Here is a 27,518-nt window from a genome sequence, read left to right on the forward strand (position 1 = left end):
GTCTTTTTGCAAACCCCAATACTGCGGAAGCAGAACTTCTAACCGCATTTGCCTTGGAGGTTACCTGCGGAACGCAGGTTCCCCTTTGATCAAACACTACACCTAAGTAGGTAAAAACCTTTAGACCGGAGATAACTTCACTGCCACAGAAGAATGTTTTTTCTTTGCTTTTAGAACAACCCACTGACATTGTATGCGATTTGGCATTATTAATGACCAAGTCCAGATTGGACATAAAGGATCCAAAAGAATCTAGGAGTTTTTGTAGGGCAATCGGGGTCCTGGCTATCAGCACCGCATCGTCGGCATAGAGGAGCACCGGGATTGGTCTCCCCCCATGCACGGTATGTCCTGAGTTACAGCTGTTAAGTTGTCCTCCAACGAATTCACGTACAACGTGAACAGCATTGGGGCCAAAATACAGCCCTGGCGTACCCCTCGTCGGGACCTAAAGTTTGCGGTACACTTCCCGCCGGTAGTCATCCTAATGGAGGCATTTAGATCTTTATGCAGCTCCGCCAGGAAGTATACCAAAGAGGAATCAAGGCCCATTGTCAGGAGCATAGTCCACAGCTTTGATCTATTAACTAGATCAAAAGCTGTGGATAGGTCCATAAAGCCTAGGAATATAGATCCCCTTTTAGCCCTCGTGTACTTTGATATTATCAGGTGGAGGTTAAGACATTGGTCCTCTGTGCTCCTCCCCGCTCTGAAGCCATGTTGTACATCCGTCAGGATATTATTCCTGGTAGCCCAAGCTGTTATTCTAGCTAGTACAACTTTTCCTAAGATCTTAACAGAGGAGTCCAATAATGATATGGGCCTATAGCATCTTGGATCTCCCCTCTAGCCTTTTTTAAACACGGGGATTATGGTAGCTCTGGACCAAGATTTCGGAAATCCCTCAACAGTTGAAACATTAAAAACTTTAGATAAAATATCTGCCCAATAAAACGGGTTAGCCTTAGACATATCCGAAGGAACCCCATCGGGTCCAGGTGCCTTTTGACCCGCGCTACTCTCGATTGCTTCAATAACTTCAATTATGTTGAAGTTTACTGGCACTATAGGAAATTCTGAAGCAGGAAGCTCAAAGAGCTCCTGCTCCATGTTGCTTCCATAAATTTTTTCGAAATGGTTAAGCCAGTCGTCCTCAGGGAAATTAAGTTCCAGTTCCACATTTTGATCACGTGCAAATAGTGGGGTATTTATTATTGACCAGAACTTCGAGCTATTTTTTAAGGTAGCTTTATCCATGAGCTCCACCCAGGCTTCCCTTTTTAGATGATGTTTACGTGCTTGGGTTGCCCTGGAATAGTCCTTTCTCAGCTGCCGCACTAAGGCTATGTCCCTTGGGCAGGTATTAAGTGCTTTTTTTAGGCGGTTGTGAGCTTTACTACAAGTAGTGTCAAACCAACCTAATGCCGGTCTATTTTCCCTCCCTGACCTTTGCATGTTAAATTCAGGGATACTATATGGCAGATGTCTTCAAATGAGGTTAGAACCTCCTCTCCTTTTGAAAGGGGATTAACACAGATGTTCAATTGTTCTGTAGCCTCAGTGGTTATGGTGAGAAAAAAATCATCTGGTACTACCTGTCCCCACTTGATCCTCCTCCCCTGGTCTTTGGTCTTAATTGATAAAACAACCTGAGATGTATCAGTAGAATTCATAAGGGAGAAGCCATTAACTAGCTCCATCCCCACGGGGTTATGGTCGCTCGCTGGCATCGGTACAGCGTTATAAGAAATCACGAATTTAAGAAGACCTAACGATAAAAATATATAGTCAATTATTGAATCACAGTCCCTACCAGCATACGTAGATACCCTAGTATTTTTGTCAAAAAATTCTGCCTCATATAAATCATTGGTTGCCAATAGATTTTCCATAACCACTCCCTTCTGACTGTGTTCAAAATGCGGGGGGGAAATACTGTCAGGGGCATCTGAGTCAATTAGGTCACAATTTACACATAAATGTACATTAAAATCGCCCAACAGTATAAAATGGCAATAAGTGGTTTGCTTTTCTTTATATGTAATTAAAAAGTCAGTTAGCCACACTAAGTGTTCATTTACAGGGTAGCCATTCGGTGAATTATAACAATTCACAAAGAGTACTTTGTTGCCGTCAACCAGAGTTACCTCTAAGACTAGACAGTTATGGGTGTCACAATCAACTTTTATAATTTTACCCTTTACGTTCACCGAAACCAACATCAGCAGGCCCCCTCTGTTCCTTCCTGCAGGAGATGGTAATGCCGGGACAAAGAAAGAAGTAAATCCATCCAACCAAAAGTCACAGTCCAAGTCCCAGGTCTCCTGCATAGCAACAATATCATACGTTTTTACAAAGTTCAGCCAGTTGGGATCTTCTCTCTTGGACCGTAAGCCGGCAATATTCCAGCTTAATAATCTGATTTTATCCCTTTTATCTGGGGTACCCAGCTCCGGTTTACATCCATTGCTAACTGAAGAAGGTACAGGAGCCATAGGGGCATGAACCACTACAGCAGCATCTTCCATACCCTCTCCAGCCCCCCGTCAATCGCACAACTCGAGACCCGACAACGTGTCAAATCTATTGTGCGTACTAATGTTGGGTCCAAACCTAAAGAGGTTCTCCCTCCCTGGAGCCTGGCTAGGGATAGCAGATAGAGGGCCATAAGGTGTAAAGGAGCTTCTGCCTAAGCTGCCCAAGCTAGGGGTGGAAGGTCCTGTAAGATAATTATAGAAATAACCCAAAGGGCGCACACAGATACTGCTGCTATCGGTGGCCATCGAGGCTGCCCTTAATAGAACTGTGGCCACATGCTGGGGGAATCTAAAATTTACCACCACGCAATCACCAGTGCAAGTTTTGCGTGTGGGGCCAATCCAGTTTACCCTCCTAACTGTAATTATATCTCCTGCGAATTTTGGAGGGAAACCACATTTTGAATTCAGCCAAGATACAACTTTATATTTTAGGGAGTCACGTGACTCCTCAAATGGCTCAACCAAAGATGAGTTTTGTGGGGGCACATTTACTAATGCAATTACGTAAGGGGCACAACTTGGGGGAAGATCAATAAAATTACTTCTCTAATAGGGGTAGCAATTGGCTTTGTGACTGGCCCAGGTTTGGGGTGTACTCCTGTACTGATAGATGGAGGTAAGGGTAGGACAGAAGAACCAGGAGATTCTTGCATAGCACTAGAGGATTGACTTAAGGCGTGTAAGTTTTTATCAATCATGGCTGTCCCGTTCCTGCCATTCTCCAAGGAGTCTGTATTAGGTGTGGGTAGAGAGGGGTTAACTTTATCTATGTCAGCTAACTGCTTCTCTAACAGGCCACCTAGTCTTTTGACCTCTGCAGTAACGGTTTCCAGCTGAGACACTAGTGGTTTGAGGGATTCCGCTAGTTTCAACTCGAATTTGGCTTCCATAGCTTGAATTAACAGGCCCAATTGCCCAGGGCTCAAGGTTATATTATCCTCACTCTTATTCCCCACCATAACAGGCAAATCCGTGAAGGGGTTGCTATCTGATTGATAAGTTTCTGCCTTTCTTTTCAGTGTATGTCTTCCCCCCCTCTTACCTTCCTGCTTCCTACAGGTTCTAACTGGCCTAGAATGGATTTGGACAGGAGCTGCCTCCTCCTCATACTCTGAGATGGACTTGTCAAGTACTTCTGTATCCGGGGCCTGGTGGTTCAGTGCTTCTACTGCAATGATTGCCTCTGGTTCAATGTCTGTAATGGTGACAGTATCCGGTAGAACCTCTAATGGAAAGGGGCTCTCCTTGACTTGGCCTTGATCTTGATCTGAGGAATTACCTCTACCCATGGAGACCCTTCTATCATTATTGATCTTGTTCACCATTTTTACAAGAAAATTGTCAATAGAACCCGCCCCCACAATAGCCTTGTCTTTCATGGGCCCAGGCATGTGTGCTGGGCCAAGAGTTTAATATACGCTAACCAGTTCAGAGCTTACGACGGTGAGGTCAATTCGATAGCACAACAGTTCACGAAGGACCTTATGCTATTACACTCTCTTTACCTTGTGGTTGCGTTACGAGTCTCCAGATGAATTGAGCAGGGTCTCTGGCCCTGCCCTGCCTCTTCCGGCCCCGGATGGCCACAGACGGCCCCACCCTTGTCCCGGGCTTCCCCCTGGCGCCTCCCGCGCGCGACTCGCGGAGCGAGAGGGCGCGTTGGCTTTTCAAGCGCCTCCGTGCGCTAGCCTCGCGTCATGGGCGCCCCTAAGGCTGCTGGGGAATGTAGTCTTACGGGAGGCAGTCTCCCGGCGCTCCCCTTCTGCAATCAAGCAGCCGTTTCCCTCACGGCACCGCCCGATGGCGTCCTCAACACCGGTACTGGTCTCGCGCTGGTCTCGCTCCCCCAGGGGCTCCTGGGCGCGTCGGCTTTTCAAGCGCCTCCGTGCGCTAGCCTCGCATCACGGGCGCCCCTAAGGCTGCTGGGGAATGTAGTCTTACGGGAGGCAGTCTCCCGGCGCTCCCCTTCTGCAATCACGTAGCCGTTTCCCTCATGGCACCGCCCGATGGCGTCCTCAACACCGGCACTGGCCTCGCGCTGGTCTCGCTCCCCCAGGGGCTCCTGGGCGCGTCGGCTTTTCAAGCGCCTCCGTGCGCTAGCCTCGTGTCACAGGCGCCCCTAAGGCTGCTGGGGAATGTAGTCTTACGGGAGGCAGTCTCCCAGCGCTCCCCTTCTGCAATCACGCAGCCGTTTCCCTCACGGCACCGCCCGATGGCGTCCTCAACACCGGCACTGGTCTCGCGCTGGTCTCGTTCCCCAGGGGTTCCTAGGCGCGTCGGCTTTTCAAGCGCCTCCGTGCGCTAGCCTCGCGTCACGGGCGCCCCTAAGGCTGCTGGGGAATGTAGTCTTACGGGAGGCAGTCTCCCGGCACTCCCCTTCTGCAATCACGCAGCCGTTTCCCTCACGGCACCGCCCGATGGCGTCCTCAACACCGGCACTGGTCTCGCGCTGGTCTCGTTCCCCCAGGGTTTCCTGGGCACGTCGGCTTTTCAAGCGCCTCCGTGCGCTAGCCTCGCGTCACGGGCGCCCCTAAGGCTGCTGGGGAATGTAGTCTTACGGGAGGCAGTCTCCCGGCACTCCCCTTCTGCAATCACGCAGCCGTTTCCCTCACGGCACCGCCCGATGGCGTCCTCAACACCGGCACTGGTCTCGCGCTGGTCTCGCTCCCCCAGGGGCTCCTGGGCGTGTCGGCTTTTCAAGCGCCTCCGTGCGCTAGCCTCACGTCACGGGCGCCCCTAAGGCTGCTGGGGAATGTAGTCTTACGGGAGGCAGTCTCCCGGCGCTCCCCTTCTGCAATCACGCAGCCGTTTCCCTCACGGCACCGCCCGATGGCGTCCTCAAGCCGGCACTGGTCTCGCTCCCCCAGGGGCTCCTGGCGCGTCGGCTTTTCAAGCGCCTCCGTGCGCTAGCTGTGGAAAAGTAAATTTTGCCATGTTCTGTGTCCCTACGCCCCATCCATCATATGTTATGTGTGCATGACCAATATGCATATGTTATTCCCCATTTCTAATTAAAGACGCAATTACAGTTGTGTCCACCTCTAGTATGTTAGTTTCCAGTCCTCGTGAATACTACGAATATCAGGCCTATGTAAGTAATGTTGCCACGTTTCTCAGTGTGCACGTTATTCAATTATAAAGTCCCCGTTTCTAGGCCTCAAAAGGGCCCGGACCACAGATTCAGCTCCTGTCTCCTGAAAGCCTCGCTAAGGAGCGATACAGCCCCCACCTGTATCCTCGACCCTTCACTTACTTCCTGCCTTGCAGTGCCCGGTGCAGCCCGGCCCTGCCTCTGAGTCTGCCAAAAGTATGTTATAGTTCCAGCTATCAGTTCAGTCCTCCTCCTTTGCATTCCTAAGCTACTGAACTGCATCAATAGTTTCCGTCATTGTCTAGCCTTCTCGTCTCCATGTTAGAGAAATACTGTATTTAATGGTCATTTTATATTCTTCACGCACTACATGTAGAATAATGCATGGTCCAGTCTTAGAATCAGGTTAGCTTTTCCCCTCATGACTTCTAGTTCATATCAACACGTTCCCTAAACATTAGATACCAGATAGGGTTTAGGTACATGTCGCTCCGACCCTCCAGACTCTAGTCTCTGCTCCTAGCACAGAGTTCGTAGCCCCCAGCTTCTCCTAGTAATACGTCATTGCTAGTTTTCGCGCACCATTAGGTTAGAGGTCCCGGCTCCTTAGGTAGCCCCCTCCTATGTGTCCGCCCATTCATGACATATTCTGTTACGTTCGCATCACATGTCTATGTATACTCCCAGTTACACCTACTTTTACTGTTATCTCTCGCGACTGTTACACGTCACGCCTTCTACTCCACCCACTGTTACGCCTACTGCAATGTAATGCTATGTGTTTGCGCTATGTATATATATCGATGTTATGTTATTAAATGTTGGCGCGCTCATTCCAAGCTCATCCCAGACCTAGCCCCAGCAGCTGCTGGGACACCCTATGCAGGTTGTCCTGATCCTGTCCTTATGCTGTAATAAACCTGCAACAACTCCTACTACCTCGAATCTTGACTCTTATTTATTGAGCTATCTGTTATTCATTCAAGCATTCAAAAATAGGGTATTATTTATTTATTTACCACATAATGGCGCCCGAACAGGGACTTGCCCTTTCCCCACGCGTCGGTGAAGCCACGCCGACCCCCTGACCCTCTGCAGTCGTGACGGAACCATACCGTGCACCCGGCAGATATTTCTGCTCCAAGTATCCCTCAGGCCCACGGAGGAGACGGAGGAGGCGGTCCAGCATCCGAACGAGACGGTGGAGGAACGCGGCGAGTCCCGACCAGAGCCCAAGCCGAGAGTCCAAGGTCCGAGGTATCCGGAGGTCCACCCGTAACTGAAGTCCGAAGTCCGAAGTTCGTCGTCGTAGTCCAGTCCCGTCCGAGGCCTTCCGTTCCGTGCTGCCCGGTGAGTACCATTGCTGGGGTAGTGTCTCGACAGGGTCAGTCTAAATTGACTCTGGTCCGTGGGTTGGTGGTACCCAAGCCCACAAACGAAGTGTCCACCTAGGTGGATACGGGTCTTGATGTGTTCCTTTATGGGACCGGTATGTTCCGTACTGTTACAGCAGTGCATCCAGTAACTCTAGTCTGTTCCGTTCTCGAGAATTCTGTTCTGTTTCTGTTTTCAGTATTTTTCAGGTAGTATTCTGTTCGAACTGTTATTTATAATGTTGTTCAATGTATTTTCAATGTCGTGGTATGCCTGAATTGTTTTCCCAATTGTTATTGTTTTTCGTGTATTGTATTGTGTTCCGATTCAAGTTTAGAATGCCGCTCTTTTCAAAGTTACGTCAGTTAAAAACTAGAAAGGGTCTGCTGGAAGCAGCAGTTCCTGTTCCGCCTAGGGACAGTCCAGGTCACTTTATGTATCAGAAACATGGCATAAGCGCCATATTGTATCTAGATTTATGGGTAGAGTATACCAAACAGTTAGAAGAAAAGTATAGATGGCCCGTATCGGGTACATGGGATGCCGAATGTATCATGCGAGTAGAAGAAGCATTATGGAAAAAGAAAGCCAGACAGTCACAGAAAGATGCCATCGAGTTATGGCGTAAGGAAGCGCATAGAAGAACGGAAAAGGAAGTCAGAAAGTCAGAGTTAAGTAGAGAATCCCAAGAACGAGCCCAAGAAAGAGAATTAATCGAGATAGGTGAACAAGTTAAGACCGAACAGTCAGACAGACAGAGGCATGCCCTTATTAAGGGTATGTATCCTCTTCTTGCCGAAGGTGTGCCAAAAGCGACCCCAGAGGCATCCAGTAATTTCCCGCCGCCATTAGTTCCGACCAAGCTACGTCACAAACCGACCGCAGCTGATATTTTCATTTCGTCCTATTTGGATGACATAGTCCCAGAATATGCAAATCCAGTTCGCGCTCCACCTGTCCCTGTAAATCAGGCACTTCCCGTTCTCCCAGACACCGGAGTACCTGTTACGGTACCCCCGGGTCAGCCTGCCATACAAGTTCAGCCCACGTTACAATTACCGACCCTGCAAGCACGAAGAATGTCAGTCGACGATTCTAGTCTAGGGGCCGCAGGAGGAGGTCCTCCTCAAACCCCGCCGCCACACAAGCGTTTGTCAGCACTTGAATTACATGCTCAAGCATCACAGCGTACTCCTAAAAGTAATAAGTCTGTCACAGAAATCAGACAAGCCCTTACCGAATGTGTTTATGATCCAGTTCCAGGGGAATATAATATGGTTTTATATTCCGTACGTGTAAGAAGGGTGACCGAGTATCTAGTCACTTTGCCGAATATGAAAGAAGATCTAGACAGAATATATCGTTTCATCCGTACAGGGGATGATCCAGAAAGTATTGGCGAGATTATGTCTCAAAGAAAAGCCGAGATTCAGCTCATGATATTAAAGTTCCTGATCAATTGTCTAATAAGAGAACAAGATTACCCGTTTAAAGATCCCGCCGAAATGAGAATCCTAACAAGGTGGAGTGATAATATAGCCGAGGGTAAGCACAAGACAATTAGTGCCATGGAGAGTATGTACAAGAAAATTCGTAAAGAAATAGTAAGGTTACACGAACAACGTAAAGCAGCACAAGTAAGTGAGAAAGAAAGTGTCTCTGATCCTGAAGAGGAAGACGAGAACCCCGTCAGAATAGCGTATGTAGGAAAATCCAGATTTCCAGATCGCCATTTACGTCCAGAACCTAAGTCTGTTTTTCAGCATCCAGAACGAGAGCCTCGCTCTCTAGAACAAGTATTTCAAGCTACCGATCATATTCTGAAATCACGAGTCGGTTATAGCGAATTAAGTACTATGCACGAACAAGAACTAGCCCGATCAGCAGTCCGATGGATTACTGATTCTACCACTTTTCCAGACGAAATAGTGGCACAAATGTTTCTGAAACTGCCCCCAGCCGAGCAACGACTGGTGGGTACGTATATGATCCAGCACCTCATTACCCTGTATGAGGGTCAACATTCTGATCCAGGCCCGTTACATGATATCCTGAACGAGTTACTCCAGTATAGATGGAGAGGTCTAGGTACCGATTTAATTAGTGTCATTCTAGAACAGCGCCACAAGTATAGAACGTTCCTGAACCCGCATTTTGTTCATGTCTCACCCCCAGAAAGTAAACCGTTTTACATAGACAGACAGAATCCGTTACGAGAAGTCCACCCAGTCCAAGGGGCGGGTGGCGACATGCAACGAGTGTTTGTATACACTCCGATATCAAAGATGGAACTCCTCGAGATGAAGAAATTAATTCCCTGTCATGACAAAGATCCAGCAGGGTTCCATAGAGAATTAAAAGACATGCTCCGTATGGGAGAATACACGTACCCAGATATCATTAAAATGTTAAAGGTCCTGTTACCCGCAGGGGTGTATGAAAAGTTAAAAGAAAAAGAATGGGAGGTGGGAGAGAAAAAGATCGATTGGACAGCTCTAGAAGCTGAAGACAAGGCACGAGTACCAGGTACCGGTCTTGGAGATAAATGTAAAGAATTACCAGAATTATTGATTCAAGTTTTACCCAGATTATTGACAACCAGGAAAGAAGACTGGGATGCAATCTCAGCCTGTAAACAGAAACAAGAAGAGGATATTAGTGATTTTTATTCTAGATTCGAGAAATGTTTCAGTATTAACAGTGGTCTCAAGACAAGTAGTGAGTCATACCCTCATCTTTTCGTTACCAAATTGGTCGAGAATTCAAGTCCACAGATTAAAAACCGAGTTTTGAAAGTCGAAAGCACCTGGCAAGCAAATAGTCCGTCCCAGATGCTCCAGATGCTCCAGTACCACCAGAATAGAATCAGAGAAGAGCAAGAACACGAGAGAAAACGTATGAAAGACACGAAAATGAAAGTGCTAGTTGCACAATCTATTCCTCAAGATAGTCAGAAGAGGGGTCCGAATCAAGCCAGTCATCCTGCGGCTCCCGTTAAAGGGAACTGCAACTATTGTAAACAGCCAGGTCATTTTATAAACGAGTGTGCAGTTCTGAAGCACAACATAGCTACTGGTAAGACTAAAGAAAGACCACGTCCGCCTAGACAAGAACAAGTTTCACAGATTCCTCAGTCACAGAATGCACAACAGACAGTTACAGTACCGCAGCCTATTGCTGCAACACAGCACGTTACATCGCAGATGTACCAGTATGCACAGTCCGAGTATCCAGAGTATCAGTCCTATTCATGAAACAGCCTAGAGAGGGAGGTAGGCTTGCCTCTCATCGAGATACCTGTAGACCAAGAAGGTCCTTATGTTCATAGTCAAGTATTAGGGAAAGACAGAAAGTTTTTGATCGATACAGGGGCAAGTAGGACCACAATTAGTCATGCCGAAGTTCCAGGGGCTCCGCTCTCAGGCTCAAGAAATGTTTCCCTTGGATTTTCAGGAAAACCCATAGTTAATGAAATATCACAGCCAGTTACTCTAGAAGTAGGTCCATTGTCCCGTACTACTGATCTGTTACTTACTAAGTCATGTCCAGAAAATCTATTGGGTATTAAGACATTGAAAGAGTTAGGTGCAGTTATTTGCTGTTCCCCAGAGGGAATACGTCTGTTCCTACGTGACTTTAAGGGTCACTATGTATTACGAGATTTTGATTCAAGATTGTCTAATGTTCCGCAGCATTTATGGGCACAAGGTCCAACTGATGTAGGTTACATGCAAATCACACCCTATCGTGTGACTCTCAAACCAGGTGTAGTGTTACCCCGAATCAGGCAGTACAGATTGCCACCTGAGGCTGTAGCAGCCTTATCCAAAATTATTGACGAGCTCATGGCTCAAGGGGTAGTTGTAGAAACTGACTCCAATGTATGTAATTCTCCGATCATTCCAGTCATGAAACGTACTGATCCGAATGCACCCCCAGTATATCGATTAGTGATTGATTTACGAGAGCTTAATAAATGTATTATTCCTCAGTATCCAGTTGTTCCGGATATTTCTTCCCTGTTAACTGCCATTGATTCCGAAGCCATGTTTTTCACTGTTATTGACCTCAAGAATGCATTTTTCAGTGTTCCAATTCATCCAGACAGCCAGTTTCTTTTCGGATTTTGTTTAAATGGAAGGAGCTATATGTTTACACGCGCTCCTCAAGGTTTCACAGAAAGCCCTAGTATTTACAGTCAAGCACTCAAGAGACAACTAGACAACATTCACATGCCAACTGACACTGCCCTGCTCCAGTACGTCGATGATCTACTGATCACAGCCCGTTCTGAACGTGACTGCGAGCGAGCATCACTTACAGTTCTGTATTTTCTTGCCGAGATGGGGCACAAGGTGTCACCTTCGAAGCTTCAATTCTGTGTCCAGCAAGTGGTATACTTAGGACACTTGCTGTCCAAGAGGGGTAGGCAGTTGACACCCGACCGTATCCAGTTAATAGCGAGTCTTCCCCAGCCCAGAACCCAGAAGGAGGTACGTGCTTTTATCGGCCTTACTTCTTATTGTAGACAATGGATTCCCCAGTATGCATTTCTAGCCAAGCCATTGATACAGTTAACGACACAGGAGGCAGCCGTATCGACTGTCCTCCCTTGGACATCTGAACATACACTTAGTTTCAACGAGTTAAAGAAAGCCCTATGTCAAGCTCCAGTTCTAGCTACACCGAACTACAGTAAGCCTTTTACACTTTTCGTTACAGAACGTGAAGGTACAGCATTATCTGTTCTTACACAAGATCAAGCAGGTCAATACAAGCCCTGTGCTTATTTTTCGAGCACATTAGATCCAGTCGCCCAGGCGTTGCCTGCGTGCCTCAAGTCAGTTGCAGCCACAGCACTAGCTATCAGACAAAGTGATTCCATAGTTTTAGGACATTCCCTGACAGTACAAGTCCCACATTCAGTAGAAGTTCTTTTAAACCGAACACAAACTCAGCACTTGACAATTGCACGTTTAACAGGTTATGAATTGACACTGTTCCAGCCACACATAGAAATTAGACGCTGCAACGTCCTGAATCCTGCTACACTGTTACCATCAGTCAATTCAAATCCAGACCCACATGATTGTGTGGAAGTAGTTAACATTACGACAAAGCCCAGACAAGACCTGACAGACATTCCGTTACCAGATCCTGACCTGACACTTTATGTGGATGGTTCATGTATGAGAACTAGTACAGGAGAACTAGTCGCCGCGTATGCAGTGACTACTGACACTGAAGTTATTGAAACACACCGTATTGATACCCTGTCCGCTCAAGCAGCAGAGCTAGTCGCTCTGACACAAGCCTGTATACATGCCAAGAACCTGAAGGTTAATGTTTACACGGATTCACGTTACGCATTCGGAGTTGTACACGACTTCGGAGTGCTCTGGCAAGAAAGAGGTTTTATGACTTCTCATGGAACCAAGATTCAGCATGGTCTCCTTATTCAAGCCCTGTTAGATGCCATACATTTACCGACATCTATCGCTATCATGAAGTGCAAAGCACATACGAAAGTTACAGACATTATTACCCAAGGTAATGTTTTAGCAGACCGCACAGCCAAGCTTACAGCACAGACTCCAGACATTCCAGTTAATCAGACACATACTCCAGATCTGATTATATGCATGACAGTTAAGGACCCTACTCAAGATGTCATAGATATACAGTCACATGCTACCCCCGATGAAATCAAGAAATGGTCTGTACAAGGAGGGGTCCAGACAGATCAAGGATGGTTAACGAAGGGTAGAGCCACATGGTTTCTCCCCGATTCTATGGTTCAAGTCATTATCAATACCGCACATAGTCCAGCACATTTAGGAGAAAAAGCTATGTTAGACAGTATCCAGAACATTTGGTTCAACAAGCATTTACGAGCTGCAGCCAAGCAGAAAGTCCGTACCTGTATGATATGTTGTCAGTTTAATCCAGGTAAAAGTGTCCCGGTGGAACAAGGTGGTTTCCAGCCCCCTGACCACCCTTTTGAGGTCCTCCAGATGGATTATATTCAAATGGAGCGATGTCGAGGTTTCAAGTATGTCCTTGTAGTAGTATGCGCTTTGTCCAGATGGACAGAAGCCTATCCAGTCCCAGATTACACAGCCGCGACCACTGCCAAGCAGTTGGTTCGTGAATTTTTCCCTAGATATGGACTCCCTAGAGTCGTATATTCTGATAACGGTCAGCCATTCTCATCCGAATTAATGAAGCACGTTTCCCTGTTGTTAGGGTACCAGTGGAAGTTTCATTGTGTACGCCATCCAGAAGCAGCTGGACTAGTCGAGAGACATAATCAGACTCTGAAAATTCGTATAGCAAAAGTCTGTAAAGACAAAGGTGTAGACTGGTTAGTAGCTTTGCCAGTCGCTCTGTTTTACATGCGCATGGTCGCACATTCCAGATCAGGTCTGTCCCCGTATGAGGTCGTATTCGGCCGCCCCCCTAATATGTGGGGTACTCCTAGACCCCGAAGTATTACCGATGTTTCATGTAATATGCTGACAGATTACCTAGCTTCCTTGATGTCTGCCCTCAACTCATGTCGTTCACAGGTTGCCGCCGCATTTCCAGACAATACCGAGGTGGCACCGCATGAAATCGTTCCAGGTTCGATGGTCCTCGTCCGCAACTTTGACAGATCAAGTCCGCTGGAACCACGTTGGAAGGAACCACGTCAAGTCCTCTTGACCACCCGAACTGCCGTCAAGTTAGAAGGCAGGAAGGGGTGGATCCACCTTTCTCATGTAAAACTTTTCAAAGGACCGAGACCAGATTTTAAAGACATTGCCAAGAACATTTCCCAGGATTCGAAGGATTGCCAGAACATTGTTTTAAAGGACTGTCCCGCACCAGACTTTGTTACAACCCCTCCCTTGTTAGAGAAAACTCCGCAACAGGAGTATAAGTTAAAGCTCAGGTCTAATAAGTCAGCCAGTTTGATTGTATAAGTCCTCCCCTAGGTGAAACGGTTAGACTGTTTCTGACATGTATAAAATAGACCCCCATAGTGAGAGAGTCAGTCACAGTTCACTGCAATGTATCGTTTTTCTGAGTTTCATATTATTTCTCAGCATAATGATTTCCTGCACCAGCTACGCATTTTTCCTGTATTTATCAGTTCCTCATGTAAATATGTCTGCTAATGCTACAGTAGAGCACACGTTTAGTGATCTGCCTCCTCACGAATATGCATACCGCCTTGCCATGCGTAATAACACATTCATCCGTATGTTACATTATTCACACCAGACCAGCAATGCCACTAATTGTTGGGTGTGTGGTCGACTCCCCCCTTTCCAGACATCGAAGGGAGTTCTGCCACTTTTTCCTTATCCATTCTCACACAATGGTTCGTGTGGAGCATGGTCCACGTTAACGTCATCCTCAACAGATATGTCTTTTCTTAACAGTACATGTTTTCCAGACAAGCAAGGTTTTCCCCACAGAACAGGTTTAGATTTAGAAAATGAGGTATATAATTTAGGAAATTATTCGTCGAATTTCATGGTCCTGAATGTTCAGTCTGATATTACTCCAGACTTACCTGCTATTTCAGTACTACCAGTCAAAGGCGAATTATGTGTCCGTAGTTATGGTTCTGTACATATAGGTCATAGTGAATGTACTACTGTTATCCAGTATAGTGACAGTAGGAAATCTATTTTTAAAGCTTCACGTCATTCTTATTTTGTTTGTGGTCAAACTGCATATGTCCGTCTGCCCCTCGATTGGGAAGGAACCTGTTACATTGCCTTCCTACTGCCACCTGTCTTTCTAGCCCCACCTGACTATCATAGGAATTCTTTCTTAGTACACACTAGACATAGAAGGGAGTCCCCAATTGTCGATCAAACTGAAACTACTCTAGAACAGTATACAGATTTCAATAAAGGTTTCTTCTTCTTCATAGGTCCTGTCCAGAATAGTAAGTTAATACGTAGGTTAACAAGAACCCTCGAAGCTGTAGTAAATGAGACTGCCTCTGCTCTAGGTAACCTAACCGAAGAACAATCTGCTATGAGATTTGTCGTTTTGCAAAATCGTCTCGTCCTTGACGTCATACTGGCCGATAGGGGCGGGGCCTGTAGAATTCTCGGATCTAGTTGTTGCATTTTCATTCCAAATAACGCGCCGTCTGTTTATTCAGCTATAACCAGACTCCATAAAATTGCCTATCTGTTACATCAAGATCCAGGCACCTGGACATGGTCCGGTTGGTTCTGGAATGTAATTTCCGCATGGGGATGGAAAGTCCTGTCCTTTCTAAGTATTGCAGTAGCGGTCATATTTAGCTGCTGCCTCTGTATACAATGTGGCCCTGCGATTTGCAGCATGTGTGCTACCTCTTGTATTCCCTGTCCCAAGCCCCGTTCTAAATCCCGTTCCAAGACAATTCGAGACGAGCAAATGGTACTGTATGAAATGATAGACGGTATCATGAATATTGATGTTTCCTGATGAAACGTAGTGACAAGGAGGGAATGTGGAAAAGTAAATTTTGCCATGTTCTGTGTCCCTACGCCCCATCCATCATATGTTATGTGTGCATGACCAATATGCATATGTTATTCCCCATTTCTAATTAAAGACGCAATTACAGTTGTGTCCACCTCTAGTATGTTAGTTTCCAGTCCTCGTGAATACTACGAATATCAGGCCTATGTAAGTAATGTTGCCACGTTTCTCAGTGTGCACGTTATTCAATTATAAAGTCCCCGTTTCTAGGCCTCAAAAGGGCCCGGACCACAGATTCAGCTCCTGTCTCCTGAAAGCCTCGCTAAGGAGCGATACAGCCCCCACCTGTATCCTCGACCCTTCACTTACTTCCTGCCTTGCAGTGCCCGGTGCAGCCCGGCCCTGCCTCTGAGTCTGCCAAAAGTATGTTATAGTTCCAGCTATCAGTTCAGTCCTCCTCCTTTGCATTCCTAAGCTACTGAACTGCATCAATAGTTTCCGTCATTGTCTAGCCTTCTCGTCTCCATGTTAGAGAAATACTGTATTTAATGGTCATTTTATATTCTTCACGCACTACATGTAGAATAATGCATGGTCCAGTCTTAGAATCAGGTTAGCTTTTCCCCTCATGACTTCTAGTTCATATCAACACGTTCCCTAAACATTAGATACCAGATAGGGTTTAGGTACATGTCGCTCCGACCCTCCAGACTCTAGTCTCTGCTCCTAGCACAGAGTTCGTAGCCCCCAGCTTCTCCTAGTAATACGTCATTGCTAGTTTTCGCGCACCATTAGGTTAGAGGTCCCGGCTCCTTAGGTAGCCCCCTCCTATGTGTCCGCCCATTCATGACATATTCTGTTACGTTCGCATCACATGTCTATGTATACTCCCAGTTACACCTACTTTTACTGTTATCTCTCGCGACTGTTACACGTCACGCCTTCTACTCCACCCACTGTTACGCCTACTGCAATGTAATGCTATGTGTTTGCGCTATGTATATATATCGATGTTATGTTATTAAATGTTGGCGCGCTCATTCCAAGCTCATCCCAGACCTAGCCCCAGCAGCTGCTGGGACACCCTATGCAGGTTGTCCTGATCCTGTCCTTATGCTGTAATAAACCTGCAACAACTCCTACTACCTCGAATCTTGACTCTTATTTATTGAGCTATCTGTTATTCATTCAAGCATTCAAAAATAGGGTATTATTTATTTATTTACCACATAGCCTCGCGTCACGGGCGCCCCTAAGGCTGCTTGGGAATGTAGTCTTACGGGAGGCAGTCTCCCGGCGCTCCCCTTCTGCAATCACGCAGCCGTTTCCCTCACGGCACCGCCCGATGGCGTCCTCAACACCGGCACTGGTCTCGCGCTGGTCTCGCTCCCCCAGGGGCTCCTGGGCGCGTCGGCTTTTCAAGCGCCTCCGTGCGCTAGCCTCGCGTCACGGGCGCCCCTAAGGCTGCTGGGGAATGTAGTCTTACGGGAGGCAGTCTCCCGGCGCTCCCCTTCTGCAATCACGCAGCCGTTTCCCTCACGGCACCGCCTGATGGCGTCCTCAACACCGGCACTGGTCTCGCGCTGGTCTCGCTCCCCTAGGGGCTCCTGGGCGCGTCGGCTTTTCAAGCGCCTCCATGCGCTAGCCTCGCGTCACGGGCGCCCCTAAGGCTGCTGGGGAATGTAGTCTTATGGGAAGCAGTCTCCCGGCGCTCCCCTTCTGCAATCACGCAGCCGTTTCCCTCACGACACCGCCCGATGGCGACCTCAACACCGGCACTGGTCTCGCGCTGGTCTCGCTCCCCCAGGGGCTCCTGGGCGCGTCGGCTTTTCAAGCGCCTCTGTGCGCTAGCCTCGCGTCACGGGCGCCCCTAAGGCTGCTGGGGAATGTAGTGTTACGGGAGGCAGTCTCCCGGCGCTCCCCTTCTGCAATCACGCAGCCGTTTCCCTCACGGCACCGCCCGATGGCGTCCTCAACACCGGCACTGGTCTCGCGATGGTCTCGCTCCTCCCGTTCCTGAGTGATGTGGTGGTGTTCCTGACTGATGTGGTGGTGTCCCGGAGTGATGTGGTGGTGTCCCCGAGTGATGTGGGGGTGTCCCCAAGTGATGTGGTGGTGTCCCTGAGTGATATGATGGTGCCCCTGAGTGATGTGGTGGTGAACCCGAGTGACGTGGTGGTGTCCCCGAGTGATGAGGTGGTGTCCCCGAGTGATGTGGTGGTGTTACCGAGTGATGTGGTGGTGTTCCTGAGTGAAGCGGTGGTGTCCCTGAGTGATGTGGTGGTGTATCTGAGTTATGTGGGGGGGCCCCTGAGTGATGTGGTGGTGTCCCCGAGTGATGTGGTGGTGTTCCCGAGTGATGTGGTGGTGTCCCCGAGTGATGTGGTGGTGTCCCCGAGTGATGTGGTGGTGTCCCAGAGTGATGTGGTGGTGTTCCTGAGTGATGTGGTGGTGTCTCAGAGTGATATAGTGCTGTCCCCGAGTGATGTGGTTGTGTTCCTAAGTGATGTGGTGGTGTCCCCGAGTGATGTGGTGGTTTCCCTTAGTGATGTGGTGGGGTCCCTGAGTGATGTGGTGGTGTCCCTGAGTGATGTGGTGGTGCTCCTGAGTGATGTCGTGGTGTCCCTGAGTGATGTGGTGGTGTCCTTGAGTGATGTGGTGGTGCCCCTGAGAGGAGCCCCTGAGTGAGGTGGTGGTGTCCCTAAGTGATGTGGTTGTGTCCCTGAGTGATGTGGTGGTGTCCCAGAGTGATGTGGTGGTGTCCCTGAGTGATGTGGTGGTGTCCCTGAGTGATGTGGTGGTGCCCCTGAGTGATGTGGTGGTGTCCCCGAGTGATGTGGTGGTGTCCCCGAGTGATGAGGTGGTGTCCCCGAGTGATGTGGTGGTGTTACCGAGTGATGTGGTGGTGTTCCTGAGTGAAGCGGTGGTGTCCCTGAGTGATGTGGTGGTGTATCTGAGTTATGTGGCGGTGCCCCTGAGTGATGTGGTGGTGTCCCCGAGTGATGTGGTGGTGTTCCCGAGTGATGTGGTGGTGTCCCCGAGTGACGTGGTGTTGTCCCCGAGTGATGTGGTGGTGTCCCTGAGTGATGTGGTGGTGTTCCTGAGTGATGTGGTGGTGTCCCAGAGTGATATGGTGCTGTCCCCAAGTGATGTGGTTGTGTTCCTAAGTGATGTGGTGGTGTCCCCGAGTGATGTGGTGGTTTCCCTTAGTGATGTGGTGGGGTCCCTGAGTGATGTGGTGGTGCTCCTGAGTGATGTGGTGGTGTCCCTGAGTGATGTGGTGGTGTCCTTGAGTGATGTGGTGGCGCCCCTGAGAGGAGCCCCTGAGTGAGGTGGTGGTGTCCCTAAGTGATGTGGTTGTGTCCCTGAGTGATGTGATGGTGTCCCAGAGTGATGTGGTGGTGTCCCTGAGTGATGTGGTGGTGTCCCTGAGTGATGTGGTGGTGCCCCTGAGTGATGTGGTGGTGTTCCTGAGTGATGTGGTGGTGTTCCTAAGTGATGTGATGGTGCCCCTGAGTGATGTGGTGGTGTCCCCGAGTGATGTGGTGGTGTCCCAGAGTGATGTGGTGGTGTCCCCGAGTGATGTGGTGGTGTTACCGAGTGATGTGGTGGTGTTCCTGAGTGAAGCGGTGGTGTCCCTGAGTGATGTGGTGGTGTATCTGAGTTATGTGGTGGTGCCCCTGAGTAATGTGGTGGTGTCCCTGAGTGATGTGGTGGTGCCCCTGAGTGATGTGGTGGTGGTTCCTGAATGATGTAGTGGTACCCCTGAGTGATGTGGTGGTGTTCCTGAGTGATGTGGTGGTGCCCCTGAGTGATGTGGCGGTGTCCCTGAGTGATGTGGTGGTGTTCCTGAGTGATGTGGTGGTGTCCCTGAGTGATGTGGTGGTGTCCCTGAGTGATGTGGTGGTGCCCCTGAGTGATGTAGTGGTGCCTCTGAGTGATGTGGTGGTGCCCCTGAGTGATGTGGTGGTGTCCCCAAGTGATGTGTTGGTGTCCCCGAGTGATGTGGTGGTGTCCCTGAGTGATGTGGTAGTGTTCCTGAGTGATGTGGTGGTGTTCCTGAATGATGTGGTGGTGTCTTTGGGTGATGTGGTGGTGCCCATGAGTGATGTGGTGGTGTGCCTGAGTGATGTGGTGGTGTTCCTAAGTGATGTGGTGGTGTCCCCGAGTGATGTGGTGGTGTCCCCGAGTGATGTGGTGGTGTCCCTGAGTGATGTGGTGGGGTCCCTGAGTGATGTGGTGGTGCTCCTAAGTGATGTGGTTGTGTCCCTGAGTGATGTTGTGGTGTCCTTGAGTGATGTGGTGGTGCCCCTCAGTGGAGCCCCTGAGTGATTTGGTGGTGTCCCTGAGTGATGTGGTGGTGTCCCTGAGTGATGTGATGGTGCCCCTGAGTGATGTGATGGTGTCCCCGAGTGATGAGGTGGTGTCCACAAGTGATGTGGTGGTGTCCCCGAGTGATGTGGTGGTGTTACCGAGTGATGTGGTGGTGTTCCTGAGTGAAGCGGTGGTGTCCCTGAGTGATGTGGTGGTGGATCTGAGTTATGTGGTGGTGCCCCTGAGTGATGTGGTGGTGTTCCTGAGTGATGTGGTGGTGTTCCTGACTGATGTGGTGGTGTCCCGGAGTGATGTGGTGGTGTCCCGGAGTGATGTGGTGGTGTCCCCAAGTGATGTGGTGGTGTCCCTGAGTGATGTGGTGGTGCCCACGAGTGATGTGTTGGTGTCCCCAAGTGATGTGGTGGTGTCCCCGAGAGATGTGGTGGTGTCCCTGAGTGATGTGGTGGTGTCCCCGAGTGATGTGGTGGTGTCCCTGAGTGATGTGGTGGTGTTCCTGAGTGATGTGGTGGTGTCCCAGAGTGATATGGTGGTGTCCTCGAGTGATGTGGTTGTGTTCCTAAGTGATGTGGTGGTGTCCCTGAGTGATGTGGTGGTGTCCCTGAGTAATGTGGTGGTGTCCCTGAGTGATGTGGTGGGGTCCCTGAGTGATGTGGTGGTGTCCCTGAGTGATGTGGTGGTGCTCCTGAGTGATGTGGTGGTGTCCCTGAGTGATGTGGTGGTGTCCTTGAATGATGTGGTGGTACCCCTGAGAGGAGCCCCTGAGTGATGTGGTGGTGTCCCTGAGTGATGTGGTGGTGGATCCTGAATGATGTGGTGGTACCCCTGAGTGATGTGGTGGTGTTCCTGAGTGATGTGGTGGTGCCCCTGAGTGATGTGGTGGTGTCCCTGAGTGATGTGGTGGTGTTCCTGAGTGATGTGGTGGTGTCCCTGAGTCATGTGGTGGTGCCCCTGAGTGATGTGGTGGTGCCCCTGAGTGATGTGGTGGTGCCCCTGAGTGATGTGGTGGTGGTTCCTGAGTGATGTGGTGGTGCCCCTGAGTGATGTGGTGGTGTCCCCGAGTGATGTGGTGGTGTCCCCGAGTGATGTGGTGGTGTCCCGGAGTGATGTGGTGGTGTCCCTGAGTGATGTGGAGGTGTTCCTGAGTGATGTGGTGGTGTCCCTGAGTGATGTGATGGTTCCCCTGAGTGATGTGGTGGTGTCCCCGAGTGATGTGGTGGTGTCCCCGAGTGATGTGGTGGTGTCCCCGAGTGAAGTGGTGGTGTCCCCGAGTGATGTGGTGGTGTTACCGAGTGATGTGGTGGTGTTCCCGAGTGAAGCGGTGGTGTCCCTGAGGGATGTGGTGGTGTATCTGAGTTATGTTGTGGTGCCCCTGAGTAATGTGGTGGTGTCCCTGAGTGATGTGGTGGTGCCCCTGAGTGATGTGGTGGTGTATCTGAGTTATGTGGGGGTGCCCCTGAGTGATGTGGTGGTGCCCCTGAGTGATGTGGTGGTGGTTCCTGAATGATGTGGTGGTACCCCTGAGTGATGTGGTGGTGTTCCTGAGTGATGTGGTGGTGCCCCTGAGGGATGCGGTGGTGCCCCTGAGAGGAGCCCCTGAGTGAGGTGGTGGTGTCCCTAAGTGATGTGGTTGTGTCCCTGAGTGATGTGGTGGTGTCCCAGAGTGATGTGGTGGTGTCCCTGAGTGATGTGGTGGTGTCCCTGAGTGATGTGGTGGTGCCCCTGAGTGATGTGGTGGTGTCCCCGAGTGATGTGGTGGTGTCCCCGAGTGATGAGGTGGTGTCCCCGAGTGATGTGGTGGTGTTACCAAGTGATGTGGTGGTGTTCCTGAGTGAAGCGGTGGTGTCCCTGAGTGATGTGGTGGTGTATCTGAGTTATGTGGGGGTGCCCCTGAGTGATGTGGAGGTGTTCCTGAGTGATGTGGTGGTGTCCCTGAGTGATGTGATGGTTCCCCTGAGTGATGTGGTGGTGTCCCCGAGTGATGTGGTGGTGTCCCCGAGTGATGTGGTGGTGTCCCCGAGTGAAGTGGTGGTGTCCCCGAGTGATGTGGTGGTGTTACCAAGTGATGTGGTGGTGTTCCTGAGTGAAGCGGTGGTGTCCCTGAGTGATGTGGTGGTGTATCTGAGTTATGTGGGGGTGCCCCTGAGTGATGTGGTGGTGTTCCTGAGTGATGTGGTGGTGTTCCTGACTGATGTGGTGGTGTCCCGGAGTGATGTGGTGGTGTCCCCGAGGAATGTGGTGATGTCCCCGAGTGATGTGGTGGTGTCCTTGAGTGATGTGGTGGTGCCCACGAGTGATGTATTGGTGTCCCTGAGTGATGTGGTGGTGTCCCCGAGTGATGTGGTGGTGTTCCCGAGTGATGTGGTGGTGTCCCCGAGTGATGTGGTGGTGTCCCCGAGTGATGTGGTGGTGTTCCCGAGTGATGGCGTGGTGTCCCCGAGTGATGTGGTGGTGTCCCTGAGTGATGTGGTGGTGTTCCTGAGTGATGTGGTGGTGTCCCAGAGTGATATGGTGCTGTCCCCGAGTGATGTGGTTGTGTTCCTAAGTGATGTGGTGGTGTCCCCGAGTGATGTGGTGGTTTCCCTTAGTGATGTGGTGGGGTCTCTGAGTGATGTGGTGGTGTCCCTTAGTGATTTGGTTGTGCTCCTGAGTGATGTGGTGGTGTCCCTGAGTGATGTGGTGGTGTCCTTGAGTGATGTGGTGGTGCCCCTGAGAGGAGCCCCTGAGTGAGGTGGTGGTGTCCCTGAGTGATGTGGTTGTGTCCCTGAGTGATGTGGTGGTGTCCCAGAGTGATGTGGTGGTGTCCCTGAGTGATGTGGTGGTGTCCCTGAGTGATGTGGTGGTGTCCCAGAGTGATGTGGTGGTGCCCATGAGTGATGTGGTGGTGTTCCTGAATGATGTGTTGGTGTTCCTAAGTGATGTGATGGTGCCCCTGAGTGATGTGGTGGTGTCCCCGAGTGATGTGGTGGTGTCCCAGAGTGATGTGGTGGTGTCCCAGAGTGATGTGGTGGTGTCCCCGAGGAATGTGGAGGTGTCCCCGAGTGATGTGGTGGTGTCCTTGAGTGATGTGGTGGTGCCCACGAGTGATGTATTGGTGTCCCTGAGTGATGTGGTGGTGTCCCCGAGTGATGTGGTGGTGTTCCCGAGTGATGTGGTGGTGTCCCCGAGTGATGTGGTGATGTCCCCGAGTGATGTGGTGGTGTTCCCGAGTGATGTGGTGGTGTCCCCGAGTGATGTGGTGGTGTCCCTGAGTGATGTGGTGGTGTTCCTGAGTGATGTGGTGGTGTCCTAGAGTGATATGGTGCTGTCCCCGAGTGATGTGGTTGTGTTCCTAAGTGACGTGGTGGTGTCCCCGAGTGATGTGGTGGTTTCCCTTAGTGATGTGGTGGGGTCTCTGAGTGATGTGGTGGTGTCCCTGAGTGATTTGGTGGTGCTCCTGAGTGATGTGGTGGTGTCCCTGAGTGATGTGGTGGTGTCCTTGAGTGATGTGGTGGTGCCCCTGAGAGGAGCCCCTGAGTGAGGTGATGGTGTCCCTGAGTGATGTGGTTGTGTCCCTGAGTGATGTGGTGGTGTCCCAGAGTGATGTGGCGGTGTCCCTGAGTGATGTGGTGGTGTCCCTGAGTGATGTGGTGGTGTCCCAGAGTGATGTGGTGGTGCCCTTGAGTGATGTGGTGGTGTTCCTGAATGATGTGTTAGTGTTCCTAAGTGATGTGATGGTGCCCCTGAGTGATGTGGTGGTGTCCCCGAGTGATGTGGTGGTGTCCCAGAGTGATGTGGTGGTGTCCCCGAGTGATGTGGTGGTGTTACCGAGTGATGTGGTGGTGTTCCTGAGTGAAGCGGTGGTGTCCCTGAGGGATGTGGTGGTGTATCTGAGTTATGTTGTGGTGCCCCTGAGTAATGTGGTGGTGTCCCTGAGTGATGTGGTGGTGCCCCTGAGTGATGTGGTGGTGTATCTGAGTTATGTGGGGGTGCCCCTGAGTGATGTGGTGGTGCCCCTGAGTGATGTGGTGGTGGTTCCTGAATGATGTGGTGGTACCCCTGAGTGATGTGGTGGTGTTCCTGAGTGATGTGGTGGTGCCCCTGAGGGATGCGGTGGTGCCCCTGAGAGGAGCCCCTGAGTGAGGTGGTGGTGTCCCTAAGTGATGTGGTTGTGTCCCTGAGTGATGTGGTGGTGTCCCAGAGTGATGTGGTGGTGTCCCTGAGTGATGTGGTGGTGTCCCTGAGTGATGTGGTGGTGCCCCTGAGTGATGTGGTGCTGTCCCCGAGTGATGTGGTGGTGTCCCCGAGTGATGAGGTGGTGTCCCCGAGTGATGTGGTGGTGTTACCGAGTGATGTGGAGGTGTTCCTGAGTGATGTGGTGGTGTCCCTGAGTGATGTGATGGTTCCCCTGAGTGATGTGGTGGTGTCCCCGAGTGATGTGGTGGTGTCCCCGAGTGATGTGGTGGTGTCCCCGAGTGAAGTGGTGGTGTCCCCGAGTGATGTGGTGGTGTTACCGAGTGATGTGGTGGTGTTCCCGAGTGAAGCGGTGGTGTCCCTGAGGGATGTGGTGGTGTATCTGAGTTATGTTGTGGTGCCCCTGAGTAATGTGGTGGTGTCCCTGAGTGATGTGGTGGTGCCCCTGAGTGATGTGGTGGTGTATCTGAGTTATGTGGGGGTGCCCCTGAGTGATGTGGTGGTGCCCCTGAGTGATGTGGTGGTGGTTCCTGAATGATGTGGTGGTACCCCTGAGTGATGTGGTGGTGTTCCTGAGTGATGTGGTGGTGCCCCTGAGGGATGCGGTGGTGCCCCTGAGAGGAGCCCCTGAGTGAGGTGGTGGTGTCCCTAAGTGATGTGGTTGTGTCCCTGAGTGATGTGGTGGTGTCCCAGAGTGATGTGGTTGTGTCCCTGAGTGATGTGGTGGTGTCCCTGAGTGATGTGGTGGTGCCCCTGAGTGATGTGGTGGTGTCCCCGAGTGATGTGGTGGTGTCCCCGAGTGATGAGGTGGTGTCCCCGAGTGATGTGGTGGTGTTACCAAGTGATGTGGTGGTGTTCCTGAGTGAAGCGGTGGTGTCCCTGAGTGATGTGGTGGTGTATCTGAGTTATGTGGGGGTGCCCCTGAGTGATGTGGAGGTGTTCCTGAGTGATGTGGTGGTGTCCCTGAGTGATGTGATGGTTCCCCTGAGTGATGTGGTGGTGTCCCCGAGTGATGTGGTGGTGTCCCCGAGTGATGTGGTGGTGTCCCCGAGTGAAGTGGTGGTGTCCCCGAGTGATGTGGTGGTGTTACCAAGTGATGTGGTGGTGTTCCTGAGTGAAGCGGTGGTGTCCCTGAGTGATGTGGTGGTGTATCTGAGTTATGTGGGGGTGCCCCTGAGTGATGTGGTGGTGTTCCTGAGTGATGTGGTGGTGTTCCTGACTGATGTGGTGGTGTCCCGGAGTGATGTGGTGGTGTCCCCGAGGAATGTGGTGATGTCCCCGAGTGATGTGGTGGTGTCCTTGAGTGATGTGGTGGTGCCCACGAGTGATGTATTGGTGTCCCTGAGTGATGTGGTGGTGTCCCCGAGTGATGTGGTGGTGTTCCCGAGTGATGTGGTGGTGCCCCTGAGTGATGTGGTGCTGTCCCCGAGTGATGTGGTGGTGTCCCCGAGTGATGAGGTGGTGTCCCCGAGTGATGTGGTGGTGTTACCGAGTGATGTGGAGGTGTTCCTGAGTGATGTGGTGGTGTCCCTGAGTGATGTGATGGTTCCCCTGAGTGATGTGGTGGTGTCCCCGAGTGATGTGGTGGTGTCCCCGAGTGATGTGGTGGTGTCCCCGAGTGAAGTGGTGGTGTCCCCGAGTGATGTGGTGGTGTTACCGAGTGATGTGGTGGTGTTCCCGAGTGAAGCGGTGGTGTCCCTGAGGGATGTGGTGGTGTATCTGAGTTATGTTGTGGTGCCCCTGAGTAATGTGGTGGTGTCCCTGAGTGATGTGGTGGTGCCCCTGAGTGATGTGGTGGTGTATCTGAGTTATGTGGGGGTGCCCCTGAGTGATGTGGTGGTGCCCCTGAGTGATGTGGTGGTGGTTCCTGAATGATGTGGTGGTACCCCTGAGTGATGTGGTGGTGTTCCTGAGTGATGTGGTGGTGCCCCTGAGGGATGCGGTGGTGCCCCTGAGAGGAGCCCCTGAGTGAGGTGGTGGTGTCCCTAAGTGATGTGGTTGTGTCCCTGAGTGATGTGGTGGTGTCCCAGAGTGATGTGGTGGTGTCCCTGAGTGATGTGGTGGTGTCCCTGAGTGATGTGGTGGTGCCCCTGAGTGATGTGGGGGTGTCCCCGAGTGATGTGGTGGTGTCCCCGAGTGATGAGGTGGTGTCCCCGAGTGATGTGGTGGTGTTACCAAGTGATGTGGTGGTGTTCCTGAGTGAAGCGGTGGTGTCCCTGAGTGATGTGGTGGTGTATCTGAGTTATGTGGGGGTGCCCCTGAGTGATGTGGAGGTGTTCCTGAGTGATGTGGTGGTGTCCCTGAGTGATGTGATGGTTCCCCTGAGTGATGTGGTGGTGTCCCCGAGTGATGTGGTGGTGTCCCCGAGTGATGTGGTGGTGTCCCCGAGTGAAGTGGTGGTGTCCCCGAGTGATGTGGTGGTGTTACCAAGTGATGTGGTGGTGTTCCTGAGTGAAGCGGTGGTGTCCCTGAGTGATGTGGTGGTGTATCTGAGTTATGTGGGGGTGCCCCTGAGTGATGTGGTGGTGTTCCTGAGTGATGTGGTGGTGTTCCTGACTGATGTGGTGGTGTCCCGGAGTGATGTGGTGGTGTCCCCGAGGAATGTGGTGATGTCCCCGAGTGATGTGGTGGTGTCCTTGAGTGATGTGGTGGTGCCCACGAGTGATGTATTGGTGTCCCTGAGTGATGTGGTGGTGTCCCCGAGTGATGTGGTGGTGTTCCCGAGTGATGTGGTGGTGTCCCCGAGTGATGTGGTGGTGTCCCCGAGTGATGTGGTGGTGTTCCCGAGTGATGGCGTGGTGTCCCCGAGTGATGTGGTGGTGTCCCTGAGTGATGTGGTGGTGTTCCTGAGTGATGTGGTGGTGTCCCAGAGTGATATGGTGCTGTCCCCGAGTGATGTGGTTGTGTTCCTAAGTGATGTGGTGGTGTCCCCGAGTGATGTGGTGGTTTCCCTTAGTGATGTGGTGGGGTCTCTGAGTGATGTGGTGGTGTCCCTTAGTGATTTGGTTGTGCTCCTGAGTGATGTGGTGGTGTCCCTGAGTGATGTGGTGGTGTCCTTGAGTGATGTGGTGGTGCCCCTGAGAGGAGCCCCTGAGTGAGGTGGTGGTGTCCCTGAGTGATGTGGTTGTGTCCCTGAGTGATGTGGTGGTGTCCCAGAGTGATGTGGTGGTGTCCCTGAGTGATGTGGTGGTGTCCCTGAGTGATGTGGTGGTGTCCCAGAGTGATGTGGTGGTGCCCATGAGTGATGTGGTGGTGTTCCTGAATGATGTGTTGGTGTTCCTAAGTGATGTGATGGTGCCCCTGAGTGATGTGGTGGTGTCCCCGAGTGATGTGGTGGTGTCCCAGAGTGATGTGGTGGTGTCCCAGAGTGATGTGGTGGTGTCCCCGAGGAATGTGGAGGTGTCCCCGAGTGATGTGGTGGTGTCCTTGAGTGATGTGGTGGTGCCCACGAGTGATGTATTGGTGTCCCTGAGTGATGTGGTGGTGTCCCCGAGTGATGTGGTGGTGTTCCCGAGTGATGTGGTGGTGTCCCCGAG

This window comes from Lissotriton helveticus, chromosome 6 (genome assembly GCF_964261635.1).
Source record: "Lissotriton helveticus chromosome 6, aLisHel1.1, whole genome shotgun sequence".
In the NCBI taxonomy this organism is placed as follows: domain Eukaryota; kingdom Metazoa; phylum Chordata; class Amphibia; order Caudata; family Salamandridae; genus Lissotriton; species Lissotriton helveticus.